This window comes from Hemiscyllium ocellatum, chromosome 9 (genome assembly GCF_020745735.1).
Source record: "Hemiscyllium ocellatum isolate sHemOce1 chromosome 9, sHemOce1.pat.X.cur, whole genome shotgun sequence".
Classification (NCBI taxonomy): Eukaryota; Metazoa; Chordata; class Chondrichthyes; order Orectolobiformes; family Hemiscylliidae; genus Hemiscyllium; species Hemiscyllium ocellatum.
The window spans coordinates 15,727,959-15,747,234 of NC_083409.1; positions in this window are offsets into that span (position 1 = coordinate 15,727,959).

A 19,276-nucleotide genomic window follows, 5' to 3' on the forward strand; every position below is an offset into this window, starting at 1 on the left:
CCCCTGAACCTGCAGGTTTCAAGCCCCACTCCAGACACTGGAGCACGATCCTGAGGCTGGCAAAGGCAAAGACGCCATCTGCTGGATGATCGGTTAAACCACTGCCCTCTCAGGTCGATGTGAATATAAGGGCTTTGAGACCATGTCAGGGAAACTGTCCCCAGTGTGCTGGCCAATGCTTCTCTTATAACCAATGGCATTAAAACAGAGACATAAACAAAATACTGCAAATCTCAAATAGAAGCACGATGCTGGAGAAAGGGAACAGGTGCAGCCTCTGTGGGGAGAGGAGGAGTTAATTTTTTGTTTTATCAAAAAGGCAGCACATTTTTATTTTATTTTATGTTGTCTTACACTATTTTATTTAAATCTCGTTGAAAAAAAATTAGCCCGCTTGATTGGTACCACATCCACACACATCCATTCCCTCCACACCGACGCTCAGTAACGGCTCTGTGTATTATTTACAAAATGCACTCCAGAGATTCACCAAAAATCCTGAGACAACATCTTCCAAAGTCATGATTACTTAAATCAAGGACAAAGGCAGCAGATACAATGGGAACATCACCCCAGCAAGTTCCCCTCCAAGCCATTCACTAGATTGACTTGGAATTATAACACTGTTCCTTCATTGTCACTGGGTCAGAATCCTGGAATTCCCTTCCTAAATGCATTGTGTATCTACCAACAGCACACAGACTGCAGGGGGTCAAGAAGGCAGCTAATCACCACCTTGTCCAGGGCAATTAGACATGGACAGTAAAAAGGCTGGGAAAAGTAAGAGTAGGCGTGCTTAAGGACCAGAAAGTGAGACTGTGATGTTTCAGTTTTTCCTGAACATTGGTGTGACCACATCTCAAATACTGAGGGTAGTTTGGTCTCTTTATTGAAGGAAAAATATAAATGCATTGGAGGTGTTTCAGAGGAGTTTTACTCGATTGATCCCTGGAATGAGTGGGCTGTGTGATGAGGAAAGGTTGGAAAGACTGGCCTTGTTCTCAGTGGAGTTTAGAAGAGTGAAGGGTTTTCCTGTCCCATAGTATTCTCCAACTCCCTATCTGCCTCCCTCATGGGTCATCCCTTATTGAACTGTGCTGTCCTGAGGCCTATAACTTCCTTCTGGAACAAAGTCTCCAGGTATCTCCGCCCCTCCCGGATGTATCATTTTTTTCAACTCAGCCTCCAAGTGGGAGTTCCGGTAGTTTTATACATTCACTACACATGTATTTACACTGAATCATTTCAATTAAATAAATATATTGAGCTCACTTATAAATGAAAAATATCCATTCCTTCATTGGACCAGTAATTGTCTTCAATCTCTGTTTTGAAGTTTCAGTACTTTCAATTTATAAACCTTCCCTAATGGACATGTCCTGAAGCAATCTATTTAGACAGTCCCTCATACTGAACAATTCCCAGCTGATCTGCTTACCAGACTCCTATTCTCTTGTTTATCATTTTGTTTCATTCAAACCAAGTGCATGTGCAGGCTCCCAGCAGCTGAAGTGACAGTTCCAAATCCGTTTGGAAAAGCAAAGGTAGGCTCCGTCCCCAAATTCTCCGAACTTCCACACTGACCAAACTTCCCAGCATTCCCCTCTGTGTTGGCTGCACTCAGTGCTAGCTGCAGTATTAAGGCTGCCCTGTATTTATACTGTTTCTGACTTATATCACTCCATTCTGTTGTGCTGTTGTTCAGGATCTGGGTTAAGCTCACTAATTTCTCAGTGGAGAGCTTCCTTTCTTCAGCCTGAGAGAGACTTTACATGTGCAACCAGCAAATGGGACTACAATGTTGGAATCTGTTTTCAGGATTGATGGGCTCGATGGTTTGATTCAATGAGATGAGATATGAAGTACCTGTGACTCTTGTTGCAATCCAACCTTCTCTGTCTAACCTCTTCAGGAGTCGACATTTCAGGTGTAACCCTTCTTCAGGACTCAGGGTGGGTGTTGGGGGAGCTGTGTGGTGAGGTGGGGATAGGTTGAGAAAGGGAGAGAGTATGACCTGATTGGTTGATGGGAGACATGAATCTGGATGGCGTTATCGCGAATAATATGAAATTGAGTAATTTTGGTGTGGGGAGGGGCAGCTGACAGGGATGTTCCCTGTTGCCCCTACTGTTTACCTTGGTACTTGAACCACTGGCAGGGACTGTCTGAAAAGACCCTGAAATAACGGCACCGAAAGTGGGAGTTGGGGAAACAAAAATCACTCTCTACACGGACAATGTCCTCTTGTTTTTAGCTAACTCTGAAAAGTCCATACCTTGGCTAATAAAAAAAAATTAAATTATTCGTCAACCTTTCAGGATACAGAATAAATTTTCCAAAATCGGAAGTTCTGCCTGTGGGAGATTGGTGCAGGTACTGAAACTGGAGGACGGAATGGAGTTTCCTTTTAGATGGTCACAGAAAGGTTTTCCCTATCTGGGAATTTTTATTACCCCTCACTTCCCGCAACTGTATGGAGCTAACCTTGTGTCGCTGTTTGAGAGGGTAAAGCAGGACTTGCAGCGATGGGAGCGAATACCCAGATCATGGCTTGGCCGTATAGCCTTGATTAAAGTGAATGTTGTTCCTTGGTGGTTCTATTCTGTGAGGATGCTCCCTTTGTTATTACCCAACCAGGTGCTGCGGAGGTTTGTGGGATGGCTTGGATCATTTATTTTGCGCTGTCGGTGCAATTTAATTAAATTTACCAAATTGCAACTTCCGCAGGATATGGAGGGTGGGCGGTGGACCTCCCAGATCTGAAGAGTATCAAAGCAGCACCCTGTTGCTATATGTAGGTGAATGGGTGCGTAATGACTCAAAGTCGATGTGGCTTGATGCAGAGGCCTCGCAGGTGAGATGTCCCTTTAGAAACTTACTGTTCATGGATAAGATGAGATCGGTAGGTGCGCATTGTGAAAGTCTGATTATCATAAATACAGTAAAGCATGGAGGATAATGCGGCAGGGTGGAGGCTATTTGTAGTTCACCCCGTTAGTGGGAGCCCCAGGATTTAGACTGGGATCAAAGGACTCCAGCTTCAGAGCATGGGAGCGTAATCGAATACCCTGTCTGGGAGATTTATTTGAGGGAGGGGTCTTGATGTTTTTTTTCGCCAATTAGGTCAGAAATATGGAATCCCTAATTGGGATCTTTTCCGATATTTCCAGGTTAGGGATTACATACAGAAGAAGACTACGTTCTTGACCCAGCCCAACAAGTCGGATATAGAATGAAGAGTGCTCCGATGAGGGGGCGCTCTTTCAGTTAGTACCTCATATCATCTGCAGAGAGGGAATGCCTTGGGGGAATTGGAGAGAGTCAGGGAGATTTGGAATCAGGAGTTAAGGGAAGAAATCTCATCAGAAATGTAGGAGGATTAATGAGGGAATGTAAAGAAAATTTCAATCTACAATAAGGCACAAGCAATGCAATTGAAGATCTTTCCCAGGACCCAAATGGAGCCAGAGAGGTTAGCAAAGTTTAAGAAAGGGTCTTCCCCAAAATGTCCCAAATGTAAAAACAGTATTGACATCCTTACACATTGCTTTTGGTCCTGTTACAAGATCCGGGATCCTGGGGGGGCATAGTGAATGAGCTGGAGACAATCCTGGGAATGGAAGTTTGGGAGGATCTGGTGTCCCTCCTTTTGGGAATGACCGAAACTTCCCTCTTTGGGTGAGCATGGGAAGAGGTTATTCAACATTCTTACACATTGTGTGAGGAAGGACATACTAATGAATTGAATATCAGCAAAGCCTCCAGGTCTTTCAAGGTGGCACAGCCTTGTGATGGAGCACGTCCCTCAAGATTACCTGACAGTATGGGGCACCACGGAATGGAGCAATTTTATAAGACAAGGCGGCCCTTTCTAATTTACATCAACATGGATCTGTCGGCAGTACTGATTAGGGCCTTTATAGAGGATCGAGGGCTGTATGTGGTGGTCCGGGGATCACGGGGATTTGGTGGGTGGTCTCATAAATATGGGTATAATCACTGTTGTTCCTGTGGACAGGAACTTTGATGGAGAGTGCGGCGAGTGGAGCCATGTAATATAGTACAATGTAGTGCAATTTAATTTTAATGGATTGTACTTAAATTTAGTGTTATTTTATTTAATTTGAGTTTGTGCTGATTTGTTTTAAGTTAAGCAAAATATGAGACAACTGTATCTTGAACAGTAGCCGGCGGTTTATTCACATTACTGTATTATAATATAATTTTTTTCAATAAATATTGACTAGAAAAAGAGGAACATTCGAGAAAATTAACAGACAGAAGCACCATGCAATAGAAATGATCAGGAGTGGTGAGAAAGGAGGGAGAAAAAGAGATTCCTGTAGTATGGAGAGAGAGAGAGAGAGAGAGAGAGAGCAAAAGAGAATGAGTTCTGAAGGGGAGAGAGAGAGAGTTCTGAATGAGAGAGAGAGAGTTCAGAAGAAGTTCTGAATTAGTGCAAGTGATCTCAAAAGCTGCTCAAAGTTTTCAACGTTTTCCTGAAAATCACAAATACAGTCCACTTACATGAATAAAAATCAATTGTCCTTTCTGAAATAATTTAAAACCAAAAAATAAAATCAAGACTTATAATGAAGTAAGTGCAAGTATTTAAAATCCTCAATACTTCTGCCTTCCACTTCAGTCATGCAGATATAGTCCTCCTCACTCAGAGGGAGGATTCAGTGTCTGGTATCAGCCATTGTTCAGAGTCTCAGAGCTAACATACACCAAACACATATCATCGCACCACTAGATATACTTTTTAAAAAGGTAAACGTAGGTGTAAATACAAAAACAAAATTAAATGTGCAATCTTCTTTGAATTCAAGTCTATGCTGCAGTTTGGATAAATAAATGGGATCGGGTTGTATATAAATAGGACAGGAGAAAGGTTGGCACTTTTGGTATCCACATCCTGCCAATCGGCTGACTCCAGTAAGGATCGATATCCCAAACCACCTACTTATTGAGGAAATTCTATGCCAGATGTCAAAACTCAATCAGTGAGAGGAGTTTAGAGGCCGAGGTGGATTCTCCTCTGCTCGGGGCATGAGGTTTGGTTTTTTTCTGGAGTCCACAAGTTGGCCGATGGCATGGCCCATGTTAGGATAACATGAGTTTTAACTGTTGCCCCTGAATCTGATTCAGTACATTTATTGTGTCTTTTATCAGAACTTCAAAAATATAATCTGCCAACTGCATCTTCACACAAAGCTCATCCTCATCATAATTCACCCATTGGGCTTCCTCCTCATAAAGCTCTTGAACCTGCCAGAAAAAACAGAGGGGGTGTTATTGTTTTTATATCAAGATTTATTTGTTACAGCTCTTTCCTCTCGTACTGAGCAGCGTTTGCACTGAAATCACTCAGACTGCAGGCCTCCCACTTTCCTTGTGCCCAGTATCACACAATTGGCCATTCCCACACAGCAAGTGGAGCTTGGACAGGAGTTCTGGAGGGCTCGCTGCGAGATCAATGGAGAGCCACTAGTTATTCTTGTACAAAACAATACCAAGTCTGAGAAGGTTAAGGACTGGCTACATAAATTAGGTCTGAGCTGAATATTTCCAGCATTTTTTACTTTTATTTGATAAACGAGGCCTGCATTCTCTTGAGTAAAGATGACTAGGGGATGGATCTATAGAAGTGACTGAGATGATTAAACGATTTCACAGCGAAGGAAGTGAGAAACTAGTTCCTTTGGCGAGGCATGCCAGAAATAGGGCATGCAGGAAAATAAGACTTAGGTTGATTAGGGGGGTGATGTGAAGAAGCCTTTTGTCACACAAACAATACTAAAATAATCTGGTTCCTTCCAGCCTTAAAAACTATTGTGACTGTTACAGCATTTCAATATGAGTGTTGACAGATATTTGTAAGGTCAAATAACAGTTCGGAAAAATTAGGAGATAAATATACAGAGGTAGATACAAATCAGCTATGATTAGGAGTACGAGAACAGAGTGAAGGGTGCTGCTGGCTTAATCCTGTTCCTACCTGGTTTTGAATTTGATTCCAATGCCACAACTCCTCAAACCAGTGAGATCTATCACCAATATTGCCAGTAACATCATAAACGAGTGGAGATGTTTTACTCAGTATGCACAACCAGAAAGGAATACCCACCACAAGGAAAGAGCTGGTGAGTGTAACTGAATTACACGTTTTAACTTTAGGCTGGCCCTCTGCCCTGGTGTAGCTGTGGCCTGACGGTATCACTACTTGAGCTGGTGCAGAGCAGAGACTTCCAACCCTTGCCTAATGGACGCACACTATCAGCTGGAAATGTTTGATCCAAAGAGGGAAAAAAAGCAATGATTTTAAATTTTTGGCATACCAAGCACCCAATTTTTTAAAACTTCAGTGTTGGGATGCATGTTGCACCCCCGCCATTTCTCTTTGGAAAGATATTTGTCTTGAAGTGCTACAGCCTGCGTGTTGAAGGTACTCCCACAGCACTGCAAGCTCAGGGATTCCAGGAGATTAACCATGTAAATATAAAAGGAAAGGTGATATCTGACCAAGTCAAGGTGGTGGTGTGGCCTGAAGATAACGGTGTTCTTACAGACCTGTTAAACTCATCAATCTGCTGACACATGTTGTGCTGTGACACACCAACACATGGGAAGGACTGGAAAGGTCTGCAAAAACTGTCTTCTAATTTTTCTATACTTTTGATTTTGGACTCAAATGGGGATAAAGCAATTTTAAACCCCAAGGATTGTTCAGGGATTGCTGGCACTTTTCATTAGCAAGTTCCCTGACACACACTAAGTGCTACTCACTTTCAAACAAGCTCCAGCCAAGGGCTGTGTTCAATGGGAGCTTCAGTCAATAGTAAGTAGCTAACTAGTCACTAGGCCACAGACAAATATCCTTCGGACAAAAACGGAGATTGGCTCCCAGGTAACTGATCAGCCGAGGCTGTATACAAGTGAATTGAGAAATCACCAGATCTCCACAAGTTGAGGATCTGTCTCCGCAGTGAAAAGTCGAAAGAAAACCAGCTTCTTTTCCCTTCAGCACTTGCTGTAAGCTGTGGCTATTAATTGATAAGTCGCAGACTTGTACATGTGTGAACTAGTCACCCTGTGCCTCCTGAAAACAAATGGAAGCATCTGGAGAAGGAAGATCAAGGAACAGCATTCTGATCAGCACAAGGATTATCTCAAGAAAAGCCATCAATAGGTACCATGGAAGTACGTTCCCAGTCTTTCTCTTTATGCAAAACACCCAGTGCACTTTGTCCCTGTTTTTCTATCTGTGTATGTGTAATGAGGAATGCATGTGGGAGGGGTTGTTAGTTTTAGTTAGTAGTTATATGCCAGTAGTTGGTAATTGTTTGCATTTTTTGTAACAAACTGTAACTCTTGTTAAGCAAAGAACCCTGACCTGTACTTTCTGTAAAACTGGGTCTAAAAGACAGGTAAGTGAGGAACCAAAAGAGAAAATGCTGGACAACCTCAGCAGGTCTGGCAGCATCTGTAAGGAGAGAAAAGAGCTGACATTTCGAGTCTAACTGACTGTTTTCTCTCCTTACAGATGCTGCCAGACCTACTGAGATTTTCCAGCATTTTCTCTTCTGGTTTCAGATTCCTGCATCTGCAGTAATTTGCTTTCATTAGGTGAGTGAGGAATTCAATGTACTTCTGAATTTCTTTGAAACTTTTGTGGCAACTAATGAATTTCAGCAAATTACTCCAGTGAGAGCCAAGTTTTCAATTCAGTCAGAAAGTTGAAGCATTTTCTGGACAAATGCAGGATAGCCAGACAGGTCAGCCAAAGACAGATAAAGCCTTTGTCATTTAAAATAATAGAAAATTCAGATGTACAATGAGGTTTCGTAATTGTGATACAATGGTACAATATAAAACTGAACAGTTCCTAAACTGAAGCACCTACCAAAATATGGTCCACCCGATCACGTTGTTTGGTGCCAAATTTCTTCAACTTCTGCCAAGTCGTCTTCTGATGTTGCTCTTCATTCAACCCAAATAACTTCAAAACTTCATTAGAAATGAAGATCTGTGGGTAGAAGCACAGGAGAAATGGCAGCTGTTGCACACACCCTAAATACACAGACAAAACCACTCCCAATCCATTATTCTTCCCTAAAACTGCTCAACGAAGACTTTGATGCTTCGACCTTCTGATTCTTCCCCCATTCAGAATTATGTAAAATTGGATGGAACTCAAAGCATGTTCAATGAAACAAAAATCTGCTTAATGCTTTAAAACTTAATTATAACTGAAATGAATAACATTAGTGAGATCCAAAATCCAAAAGTGAGATACAATACAACTTTAAGGTAACATGCGATGCTCCCAAATTGAAAGAAGGTTTGAAATGTTCCTTTGCCTAAGAACTCGGCTGAGAAATGATGAATTATTCACTGCATTACATGGTTCAGCACTTTGCCTACAGCATCTTCGAAGAAGCCTCTGCTTTGTCAAATTCCAAAAATGTTCTGCCTTTAATCGACTGTAGGCAGCCAACTGAAGATCAGCGCTGTGGGAAGTCTCACAATAAATATTGGGGCTGACATGGATTCATACAGCGCTCCCAGCATTTCAGGATGGTCAAATCATTCTCAATTTAACAGATGAGTGCTTCAAAGCTATATGACCTAGGCACTGACCACTGCCCACTGCCTCACATGGCTCCAGGCAGGAAGATTTTGATAGGTTTCTCGGCTAACACCATCAAAGGCAAGTAACATGCCCAGAAATGTTGGTGTGTGAAACAGTTCAGACTGAAGATACATTCGAGTCGAGTTATAAAGACAAAGCAAAGGAAATGAACAGTTCCAAATTTGCTCTGTGGATGAAAAGCTGATTTACACATGCCCATTCTCAGTCCCTGGCAAAGTGCAACACTTCACAAACTGTGCACAAAGGGAAGTCAGACAATGAGTAGGTTGATGTCGACTTTAGACTGTGGTAAAAAGTTCACATTGCAGTGTTGCAAGTCTGCGCTACTGGAAGGAGTCATCCAGTGTACACTTCAATGTCAGTGCCACAAGAAAAGAGAAGTTGCATTGTTGGAATTGTAAAGAACTTGGTCTTTGTGCTGGACAATACTTTGTAACCAATGCTCAAGTCACCCACCTTAACCTCAAATTGTCAAAAACAGCATATCACTTATCTCACTTGTACCATGTTGTTCCCAACCTTTGAAGTACAGCCACTATTATAATATCATCAAAAGCTGCAACAAACTTTCACACAGCAAGTTCCCACAAATTATAGAAATGGTTCAGTAAACGTTTAGCCAGAACAACTCATGATTGACCAGGACCATGAGGGAGAACTTCACTCCTCTTCAAAGTAGCACTAAAAATCTTTTTTTAAAGAAAAAACTCACCCAAGGGGGAAAATGGGGCCTCACTTTGAAAACAATACTTCAGTACTGCACCAGGACTGTCATCCAGGACTTCACTTCAGCGTTTGCTTAATCCCCTCTGCTGACTGAGGAAGAGTGCCACTGAGCCATGGCTAACACTCAGAGCTATTACATTGTGTCTCCAGTTTGGAGTAAAATGAGCTTCCTCGAGGATCAGAGTAAAATGGGGTTCCTCAGCTCCTGACCTTACTTCCATCTTAAGGTCAGAAGTGCGGATGGTTGCACAATATTCAGTACCATTCATAGACTGTTTCAATATCTGAGGAGTTATGTTCAAAGGCAACAAGATCTGAACAATATGTAGGTTTGGACTGGCAAGAGGCAAATAATATTCAGACCAAAACTGCCAGTCAATGACCATTCCCAGTAGGAGGCCTGTGACAAGTGGTGTGCCACAAGGATCGGTGCTGGGTTCACTGCTTTTCGTCATTTACATAAATGATTTGGATGTGAACATGGAACATAGTATGGTTAGTAATTTTGCAGATAACACCAAAATTGAAGGTGCAGTGGACAGTGAAGAAGGTTCAGAATCCAACAGGATCTTGTTCAGATGGGCTGAGGAGTGGCAGATGAAGTTTAGTTTACATAAATGTGAGGTGCTGCATTTTGGAAAGGCAAATAAGGGCAGGACTTATACACTCAATGGTAAAGTCCTGGGGAGTGTTGCTGAGCAAAGAGACCTTGGAGTGCAGGTTCATAGTTCCTTGAAAGTGGAGTCACAAGTAAACAGGATAGTGAAGGTGGTGTTTGGTATGTTTGCCTTTATTGGTCAGAGCATTGAGTACAGGAGTTGGGAGGTCATGTTGCAGCTGAATAAGACACTGATCAGGCATCTTTTAGAATATTCTGTGCAATTCTGGACTCCCTGCTCTTGGAAGGATGTTGTGAATCTTGAAAGGGTTATGCAAAGATTTACAAGGGTGTTGCCAGGGTTGGGGGGGTTTCTGGTCTAGGAAGAGAATGAATTGGTTGGGGTTACATTCCCTGGAGCACCAGAGGCTGAGAGGCGACTGTGAAAAGATTTATAAAATTATGAGTGGTATGGACAGGGTAAATAGACAAGTCTTTTCCCTGGTGAAGGCAATTCCAAAAATAGAGGGCATAGGTGAGAGGGGAAACATTTAAATGATACGTAACAGGTAATTGTTTCATGCAGGGGTGGTGTGTACATGGAATGAGTTGCCAGAGGAAGTGGAGGCAGCTGGCATAATGGCGATATTTAAAAGGCATCTGGTGGTGTATATGAATAGGAAGGGTTTAAGTGGAAATGGACCAAATGCTGGCAAATGGGACTAGATTTTATCTCGGATAACTGGTCTGTATGGACAAGTTGAACCGAAGGGTCTGTTTCTAAGCTGTCCATCTCTACGACTCTAAGAGACAATTTAACCAATGGCCCTTGACATTCAATGGTATTACCATCACTGAATCTTCCACAATGAACATCATGGGGATTATCATGGACCAGAAACTCATTTGGACTCATTATATAAATACTTTGGGCTACAAGGGCAGGTCAGAGGCTTGGAATACTGTGGTGTATAACTCACTTCCTAATTCCCCATAGCAAATCCACCGAGTACAAAGCACAAGTCAGGAGTCTGATGGAATCCGCCCCACTTGCCTGAATGAGTGCAGCTCTAGTAAAACACAAAAAGCTCGCCACATCCAAGGCAAAGGAGCCCACTTGATTGGCACCACATCCGCAAGCAGCCATGCCCTCCACCACCCTCCACTCAGTAGCAGCAGTGTGTACAATCTACAAGATGCATTGCAGAAATTCAGAGATCTTTAGCCAGATCCTCCCAAATCTGTGACCATTTAGATCAAGAAGGACAAGAGCAGCAGACCGCCACCTGCAAGTTCCCCTCCAAGCCACTCATCATTCTGACTTCGAAAAATATAATTGTTTCTTCAGGATTGCTGTATCAAATTCTGGGAATTCCCTCCCGAAGGACATTGTGGGTCTACCTACAGCTCATGGACGGCAGTGGTTACAAAAGACAGCTTACCAGGTTCTCAAAAGCAACTAGGATCAGTGATTGAATGCTGGCCAGCCGGCGATGCCCAGACCCTCTGAGTCATTTAAAAAATGGTCATTGAGGAGTTTAGAATTAAAATGGAGTTCCTTGGTACTCAATGAGCATAGAGGAATTTTTTTTTGTTCATTCATGAAATGTGGATGTCACTGCCTGGCCAGCCCTTATTGCCCCTTCCTGGTTGTCTTTGAGAAGATGGTGCTGAGCTAGACCCACAATCTCATTAGGGAGGGACTTCCAAGAAGCAGTGACAGATTTCCAAGTCAGGATAGTGACCACTGTTTACAAGTTGAGTCACTCACTTACTCAATCTACATACTTTAACTCCAACCAGCATCACGTTTGTCACATTATTACTGACAAATAGGAAAAAAGGATTACATGGAGTTATTACCTTCACTTCATTTAAATTCTGTGGGTTCCTCGCTCGTTTGAAGAACAAAGAGCTAATTTGGCTTGGCTTCATCCACGGGGCTGGGCTGGCACGGAGGTCGTCAGAAAGGACGTCAGCAAAGATTTCCCTTGTCACATTAAAGATAAGCTGGAAGTAGTAAAAGTGTAACAAAGAAAATATTATATTAGATACGTCCTCTCCACCCAAAAAAAGCTTGTTAGATCACGACAGTGAAAATAAAAGGGAATACTGTTCAAAATATATAAAATAACAACTGTTTGATTCACGATCTGAATCAAGGATAAATTTAGAATTTCATTGATTGCAGTAGAGAAGGCAAAAGAGAGATGAGAGAAGGGGTTTAAAAGGATTGCAGAACTACCAAGGCTAGGTGCAGATGTATTAGACAAGATTACCTACATAATACTAAGGAAGGCACCACAACATAAAAGGAGGCAAATCTTTGAAACAAAATGAATGACATCTGTGGGACATGCTGTAAATAGAAAACAAACTATCATGGCTCCAATTATTACCTCCTAAAATTCGACCAGAGGGTTGGAGGGCAGCTAACTCCTCATTCAATAAGAAGAAAAACAGGAATTTCTCAATCAGTTAGTTTTGTGTCATTTGTTGGTAAATTAAGAGTAAACAACATGGAGTGAAAGACGAGCAGTTAAAGAGACAATAGCAATTAGCATGAATTTCTAATTAGCAGGTTGTGAACTAGCAAGCGATTTGACAAGGCTGTATTAGTAAAGGAGCAGATTAGTGGGAAAAAAGTGTACAGGGTTGACATGGATTTTCAGAAAGTATTTCAAGTAGTTACCTCTGAGAAGACCAAAGGCAAAACTCAGGGGCACCTCAAATGAAGGGGAGCACAGTCAAGTGAATAGAGGTAGTTGGGAAAATGCAGGTCAGGGGAAAATAAAGATTTCACACAAGAAAGGTGTGGAGAATGGAAGGGGTCCACAGGAGCCCATACTCAGATCGTCCTTAATTGTTATCGTAATAAACACAATCTTGACTTGGGAATTTAAGAGAAAGGAATCAAATGATTCCAACTTGGGTTGAAGGGACAGAGATGGAACTATACTGCAGTGACAGTTACAGAAGAATATTTACCGGAAGATGGAATTGAAGTTAAGAGTGGGATGAAGTAATACATCGTGTGGATAAGAAAAGGAATTACACCTGAAATGGTAAGATCCTAATCAGATGAGAGCAAAGGCCACATAGACACAAACAATTACAGCCACGTTAAGCTGCATAAGATCTTAGAATACTTTGGTCAACTTTGGGAATCTCAACATCGTGCAAATTCTCAAGATGTTATCAGGAAAAGAGGTACAGACATGATCACAGATTGAGAAGTTCAACTTCTCAGGCTTTCTTTATCTGAAAGTTACGGAATGACCTGTGATTCTAGCTTCTAGATCAAGATTCTAGAGAGTTTTAAGAAGGTGAATAATAATCAAATATTGTATTATCAACCAATGGAAACAGCAATAGAAAGACAGAAACGATAGAGAAATTTTTGAAAAAAAACACTGAGTGGCTGGAAGGGACACTATATATTATGTAAATAGAAACGGAATCTACAGATTCTCAGACTGGGCAAAGTTATGACAGATGGGATTTAACGGATAACAGTATGATGATGATGATGATGATAAATTAATAATGGGAGAGTACAAACAGTGGAGGAGAAAGGGGCTTTGGATTTTTAGGGAAGGGGCAAAATGGTAAATTGAATTCAATGCAGTCATCAGGATCGAGATAATGTTTTTAACATGCTCTGTTATACATATCATCAATCAGAGCTGCAATGGAGCACTCTTAACCCATACGTTTCTTGCTTAACAAAGAAAAAATAATTTGGTTTTCAAATGCAAAATCTGGGTCTCACCTCACAATAAGCTCTTCTGCTGACACTCTCATCATCCTTCCATTTATAATTCCCGAAGTCTGGGGGTATTTGCAAATCCCCCAAATCATGGCCAAGTTCCTGCCATTTGTACAGCTCCTCAGCCGCTCCATGAACCAGTGTCACAATCTCGACTGCATCTTCAGCAAAAGCAAAGTTAATTTCCCCTTGGATTTTTCGGGGCACATCTTTTCGGGACTGGGGCTCCTGCACTGGGCTGCCCTGTTGCAAAGTACACATACTGTTGGTCAATCTAGATACTGAAGGTCAGGAACAAAAATGATGGAATTCATTTCAAAACATTAATGAACAATACATGGTTTTAATAAACTGTGAAATCAAAGCATGAAAACAGGAGACAAACGACAACCTTTGTTTTATATCTCAGAATATGTCTGACAAATCAGACACAGGCTGGAATTCATTTCCAATTTATTCTCAGCCATGTAATGAAAGTCAAGGTTTCCACATGGAGTGAGATCCAGATCATTAACAGTATATTTTTTAAGACTGAGTACTCAAACTCAATACAAAATTTACTTGATGGACTGAAAACAAAAGCTTTCTACTCCTTTTTAAGCTTCTTCTCAAAACTCCTCACAGCTTCCTTAACTTTTCCAAAACACTCATCATTCTTCTTATTTTACAATACTTTGAATTTCAACACCACACGCTCTTAGCACATAATCAAATTATTAAATGAACACCGGAAATAAAAGTGCCCCCAGAAGCAAAGCCAGAAACCACGACTTTCTTGAACCACTCTGGAACTTCCCCAAGTCCTTTTCTATATTTCCACCCTTCTATCTGTTTAAATCCCGTTTGCTATCCCTGCCTTAATTCCTTGCCAATTAATCTCATGTATGACACGTTGTCAAATGTTTTTTTTAAAAAGTGCATGTACCCACCCATCATACCTCCACATCTGAAAGTTGAGGCTTTTTTAAGCACAGTCATCACTTTTGAAATCTGCTCAGATGCTTTATTTCACAGTTACCTGTTTTCTTCCTGTTTTATCTTTAAAAACTTGCATTGATAACAAATCTTTCATATGATAAAACAAACCAAGTAGCTTCACAGAAATAGAATAAAACATGATACTGAGCCTCACAGAGATCCAAGGGCAGATGTGAAATCTGTCATACAGTTCGAGTGTCTTGTAGGAGGAAAGTGACACAGACAGAAGTAAAGTTCAGGGAGGGGATTAAAGAGGTCACTGTCTTAGTAACTGAAGGCTTTTCCAGTAATGGAGCAATTAAAATTGAAATTCTCAAAGATTTAATTAAAGGAATACAAATAGCTTGCCTGCAATGTATAATCATATAAATTAATTTAAATGGTGCAAAGACTGGTTCTGGTATTATCCTTCACCAATCAGCTTTCTGGAATAGAACAAGTAGTATAATACAATCATCAAGTCTGGAAGTAAGACAGACATTGACGAGGTTTCTGCAGTGGAAGAACGGAGGTGGGACAGAGACAGATAATCAGAGATTCCGTAAAGTGTCGGAGCAGGTCATTTGGGCTTTTAAGTCCACATCAACCCTCCGAGGACCAGCCCACCCAGAGCCCCCTCCCCCACCTGGATTTCCCATTGTTAATCCACCGAGCCCGCACATATTTCCCATGCCTTCACAAAATTCCTATTCTTTCCCACATTACATTTCTCATTCCCCCACAGAATTCCCATTCTCTGCCACTCCCGTTTCAAATTCCCTCTCAGAATTTCCATTTGATCCCACTCCCATGTTTCCCAACCCCACTCAGAATTCCCATTCCCCCCACACTTATATTTTCCATTCATTCGCAGAACTCCCATTCCCTCAGATCTCCCACCCCCCTCTCCATATTGTTTCCCATTCTCTCCACTTCATGTTTCCCTGGGACTGATTTTGAGCAAAGCCAAGGATTTGCTATTCTCTGCAGCCTTATATGACATTCTTTACTCATTAGAAACAGTTTTTGTAAAAAAGACAATGCAAAACATCTTTTACCATTTTACTGTGTGTTGCAACAAAATCCTGGGAATAAACACCATCCGTGAAAATAGGATGGTCAGGACTGGTGGTCATCCGAAGGGCTGCTGATGGTGATTCCAGTGACTGAGCAGGTGAAATTCTAACTTCCTCAGGAACTGAACTGTCCCTGTGGGGCTGGGAGCAAGGCGGCACAGGACATTCTTCCTCACTGCCTGTGTCTACAGAAAATAACAATACTTAGAACATTTATACAGCAATGGATTAACAGTGCTTAAAGTGAGATGCACAATTCAGTATGACTGTCTTACAACTTCATCCTCCTTTCAATATATTCTTTACTTCAGATGCATGTAACAGTATCATAAGGGGAGTAGGTTAGAAACAATTAACCAGAGAAAGTTAAGTATGCACAGGTCACTGATGAAAAGCACCTTGAGCCAACTCAGATACTATCAGACATATCTGCTCATCATCAAAATACTCCGATACAACATTCTGTGCAGTCCTGGAGATAGTTTCATGTTGCTGCTAATGGGGAGGAATGAAATTAATTATCAATATTGCAAAGAAAATTAGATTTTTCCGTGTGAACAAAGTGGCCACATAGTCTTGTATAAACAACATCCAAGCTCTCACATTGATGACAACTTTTGCTGCTTCTCAACTCTGCAAGTGATACGCAACCACCAGCAGTGAAAGGAATTAAAATCTGAAACTTCATTCTCCCTCGAGAGGGTGAGTGGGAAACTACACTGAGCTATCGTTTCAAGGTACCATTGAGAAAGATGATAATTCCAACATCTGACCTATTCTGTTTAAATGCATCACGGCAGATGCTTGGGAAATGTGATTTCCTTGAATTAATGAGACAGGCTAAGTAAAAGGCCAGGTTTACACCTTGCTTCTTCTGCATTAATGCAGACTGATGACATTTACACATCAATACATCACCTCACACGTGCCATGACAATCAGCCATACCAAAGTGCACTTGAAAGCAGTCAGAACCACAGTAAATGCATTACTGTCTTGAAGAAAAACAAACAAACAAGAAACAGAGGCTAACATTACCGTTCAATTCGGGAATCTTCTTGCTTGCCTCTCTCTTTATCATGTTTGTTTTGAGCTGCTGGTCCCAAGCAGCCTGAGCCTGTTCTTCCATTTGCTGGATCGCAGCTTCCTCGGCATCGAGCCGCCGCTTCCACTCCAGCAGCTCCTCCGCACGCCGTCGCCGATGCCTCAGATTCTGCTCCCGTTTAGTGAGAAACCTGATGGACATGCAAGCAGGACGGGGGAGAGCGAAAGAAAGTGTCAGCTAGCGCTGATATTCATTTCTAAAATTGGACATTAACCTGCAGCTCAAAATGTATAATTCTTACTTTTGAAATTCAACACTGTTTGGGTGATAATTTCACAACACAAACAAAATTCAGGGCAATGTCTCCTTGGCCCCTTCACACATCCTAGAACATTGTAGCACTACTGCATGTAAATAGGCTCAGTGCAGTTCATCAACACATTCAGAAGGATTTCCTCCAAGTTTGCTGACGCAATATTAGTCAAAACCAACAACTTCAATCTGCAATGCTGCTCTTAAATAAAACTTCAGTCTGACACAGATTTCCCCACCCCACTGCAATTGGTAACCTGGCCCGGCCCAGGGGTTGGCACTGGGACATTTGTGGACTGTGATCTCAAAGGAAGCGTGCAAACAAAATTCTGATAGCCTGGTCCTCAAAGTTTGGGAAAAAGTTTGAGACCAGTCAGGTGCTATGCCTTCTTGTATTTAGCTCAACTGCATTTCCTATTTACACTACAGTGTTTTGTAAAGTGTAAAGAATTATGTGTTCTTTTGCTATGGTGAAGGATTTTTATCCTAGTTAATCACAGTTGCTGCCTCTCACTCCCCAAGTCAAATTATTAGGATTTGTAACAAAACAAAGAACTGCAGAAGCTGAACATCTGAACCGAAGAAGCAAAGTGCTGGAGAAACTCAGCAGGTCTGACAGCATCTGTGAAGAGAAAGAAAAGTTATGTTTTAAGTTCACTAAATCTTCGTCTGAACGGACAACAGGTCACTGGACTTGAAACATATAATATCTTTTTCTCTTCAGTGATGCTGCTGGCATTTTCAATATTGAACTTTATTTATAAAACAGATCGGAAAAATACTCATCTGCAAAAGTGAAACAAAAGCGTAAACTTGAGCGTAGATTCCACACTTGAGTTACAGAAAGTCACCTCAGTTTAAAAACACGATTTAATTCAAAGTAGCATTCCATCCCAAAATGAGCCAAGTTACACCAGTAATAAAGCTCACCCAGCCAATTAGACACTTCTGCACAAAATCCTGTAGTGTTGGACACAGCCACCTTTATCAAAGAATGACCACATGTCACAAAATTGTCGGCCTAGAGCATGTCTCTTTAAAGGAGCTGAAAACAAACTCTCAATTTTTACGAAGTTTTTTGATCATACCTAATTGAACACTTACATCTCAGAGAATAATCTTTGCTTTTTAAAAAATGTTTGTGGGACACATCCCACACCTTGCTAAAGGTTCGGTTAGGTCTGATCCATAGAGACAAAGGTCAAGCAAGCATCACACTTTCCATTCACTTCTACAAAGGGCTAGCATCACATTTCTTCAGGATTTAAAGAATTTTAGAAATTGTTTGTAAAATCAATGATCACATGAAAGAATTGGACAATAAATGTATGCGATAAGAGTGAAGCCTGCGACAGCAGATTTTTCTTTGGAGGGCAGTGTGCCCGCTTTCCAAATTCTGGGAGCAGATACATTTACAAGCTATATTGGCATACAGTCAAGTTTCTTACTGAACAGTGACAGGATTGGACAGAGTTGGCATGGATTTAAAAGAGGAGAATCATACTTAGCAAATCTACTGAAAGTTTGAGGATCTACCTAGTAGAATTGATAAGGGGCAACCCATGGGTGTTACTTTGACTTCAGAACTCTTTTGATCAGGTCCCACATAAGAAATTAGCATATAATGTAAGAGATCAGGGGTGGTGGGGGGGAATGTATTTGCATGGACAGAGCGCTAGTTGGCAGACAGGAAACAAAGAGCTGGAATAAACAGGCCATTTTCTGAGTGGCAGCCAGTGACCAGTGAGGTACTACAGGGATCAATGGTTCAAACCCAGTTATTCACAATATATACGAATGATTTAAATGAGGGAACTATTACTATTTCTAAGTTTGTGGGTGACACAAAGCTGGGTGGAAGGTAAACTGTGAGGAGGATGCAGAGATGCTTCAAGTGTGATTTACATAAGTTGAGTGATAAGGAAAATGCATGGCAGATGAAAGATAATTTTGATAAATGTGAGATTTTTTGGTTGCAAAAACAGACAGCGAGATTATCTGAATAGATTAGGAAAGGGAGAGTTACAACAAAGGGTGTCTTTGTACACCAGTCACTGAGAGTAAGCATGCAGGTGCAGCAGGTGGTGAAGACAAATGGTATGTTGGCCTTCATGGTGGGGTAGGCCAGAACCAGTGGT